Raw genomic sequence first — 2343 nt, 5'->3', positions numbered from 1 at the left:
GAGGACAGATGTCACCGACACATCTACCTGCTTCTGAAGACCCTTACTTGGCTTTGGATCCTGCAACCTCAAGCACTGAGCCAGGAGATCGCAGGGAGAAGTTCTGGGGAGTGCCACCAAGTTTCGTAAGGAGAGATCTGGATAGCATATAGGGGCTCACCTTTGATCCAGGAAGCACATCTTTCTTTTGCTGTAAGATACGTACTTTTTTGCCAGCAGTAACGTGTCAAGCCCACAAAAGAAGCGATATAATTAGTGCTGGTACCTACTACAAACTCAGCTCTCTAAGAGAGACCATTGCAGCTTTTCAAATGTCTACCATTTTGAAAACAGAAAAACATTTTCTAACAGACAGAAGAATCCCTCTTGAATCCCCCCTGGCCCTTTTGAATTCACGCCCTGCCTTACATCAAACGCTTTTTTGCTGATTAACTGCACAATCAGGTCCCTGCAGATCAGGGGAAGAATGGAGAAGAGAAAAGCAACCTCTTTTCCAGAGAACAATACCATTATTTCAGCTCCATTGGACAGGAATGTGTGATTTCACAGCCCACTGCCCCTCTCTCACATCTCCAAAAACACTGCCAGAGATCCATTGCTCAAAAGTCTCCACCCAATTTCATCCAGATCTAGTATTTAGAATTTTAGGTCAATATTTGTGGGGTTTACTTGTTAAAAATAAACTCAAGAAGACATACGATTAAAGTTTGGCTTAAAAAAAAAACTTGGTATATACACGGGTTTGCCAAAAGTAAATTTCTGGTCCACATAGAAATTAGCTTTTGGATGGAGTTTTGTGTAAGGCTAGATAAGAAACGAAACAAGCAAACAAAAAGATTATGTATAAAATCATTCAACAGCTCCTGAAGAAATAGATTTTTTGCATACACAAGGTATTCCTGATTCAGTTCATAAAAAGCTAGTAAATAAAAGCAAACCAAGATGCTTTTAAAGGCTGCATTAGTTTTTTCAAACTTTACTTAATGATCCTTTTGCTGCTAACTTGTCTCCTTTGTCTCTCAAAATAGTTTCACTTTACAAACACATGTTGAAACAAATTGTTGAATTGCTGGCTCTGCATAAAGGTAAGCATTTCTTTTAAAAACTGAAATCATCGCACAAAGTTGTGTTTGTTAGTTAACAAGATGTTGGTTAAAAAAAACAAACTTACCAAGGCATTTCTGTCTTAGGGTTACAGTGTCACAGGTACCTCTCCCCATCTCTCTTTATTCATATGTAATGACTCGTGTATTTTACAAGTTGCAGGGTAAAAAAACCCAAAACATTAAGATACTTTCTTTCCTCCCCCTCAAACTTTGATATCAGTTACTCCCAAGTGCACTGAGATATTTTCAAATATCCGCACCTAGTTTGCAAAAACAAAAGCTGTTGTGGTCGTGAAAGTGCACTGAAGTGACCTGGGGTGTTTTAGTCAGTAACAATTAAATCGCTTGTTTTGTGCAGCCCTGTGTTAAGTGTGTAGCCAGGACTGAGCGTGCGAAAGAAACATGGCAATCGACTTTGTTACTTACTAGCTTGAGAGGGGGGAGGGAGAGAGAGAAAGAGATTCTCACGTGGAGCATGTAAAGTTCTCCCCCACCCCAGAAACATCCCCGAAGTAAGAACAGCCATCACCATCATCACCATCATCACCACACAAAGGTAGCGCGTTGGGTCAAGCAGGTGTGTTTTCTGCTACTAGGAAAAAGGTCCCGATTTGAAAAGAAAAAAAAAAATAGGTAGAAAATAGTTCCAATCTCTCGGGCAAAGCAGAGAAACGCTGACCACACCTCTCAGATCAGAGCCCACTGGGGATCAGTTGGTCCCCCCCAACACCAGCACCACCAAACAAAAGAGAGGCAGAGGGAGAAATAATATTTGTTCAGGTTTCCCCTCTGCCCGCCTTTGATTTATCTGTTTACAACCAGGACCCCCTCAGTTGCAACAAAAAATCAATGAAAATGTAGTTGAAGAAAAGGCGGGCAAAGTAGAGGGGGGAAAAAAAATTTGTGAATGGAAGAATGTGTTTGTGCATTCATTGTTAAAATAAAGAGTGGGCCGTGACGCGAGCTCCCGGGCGCCAATGGGCGCGGGGATAATATTTTTAAATATCCTCCCCGGGAGCCAATGGGAGAGGCGGTGGCAAAGACTAGCGCAGGGATGCGCCAATGGGGAGGAAGGTATGCTAATGAGGAATTGGTCAGGCAGGAGCTGAATGTCAAGTAGTCAAAGATGGAGGCTGGAGCGGGGAGGCCATGAGGTTTGTACCGAGGATTTTCCCAAATTTGTATCGATTGGAAAACGAGGCGGGCGGCGGGCGGGCCGGGCCGCCCCGCACCGCCG

At 43.1% G+C, this 2343-nt stretch overlaps 1 long non-coding RNA gene across 2 annotated transcripts in view; it reads left to right on the top strand.

Moving 5' to 3' along the window:
- The first annotated feature begins 2204 nt into the window (after positions 1-2204).
- Positions 2205-2343, top strand: part of LOC112549926 — a 28867-nt gene continuing 28728 nt past the window's right edge. Inside the window, exon 1 of one of the 2 annotated variants that reach the window (XR_003093559.1) lies at positions 2205-2260. This is a non-coding gene — a long non-coding RNA (uncharacterized LOC112549926). The remainder of the gene's footprint in view (positions 2261-2343) is intronic. The other variant, XR_003093560.1, reaches the window with a different exon arrangement.

Source organism: Alligator sinensis, unplaced genomic scaffold, assembly GCF_000455745.1.
Source record: "Alligator sinensis unplaced genomic scaffold, ASM45574v1 scaffold570_1, whole genome shotgun sequence".
NCBI lineage: Eukaryota > Metazoa > Chordata > Crocodylia > Alligatoridae > Alligator > Alligator sinensis.
This window is presented reverse-complemented; position numbering and strand designations above follow the sequence as displayed.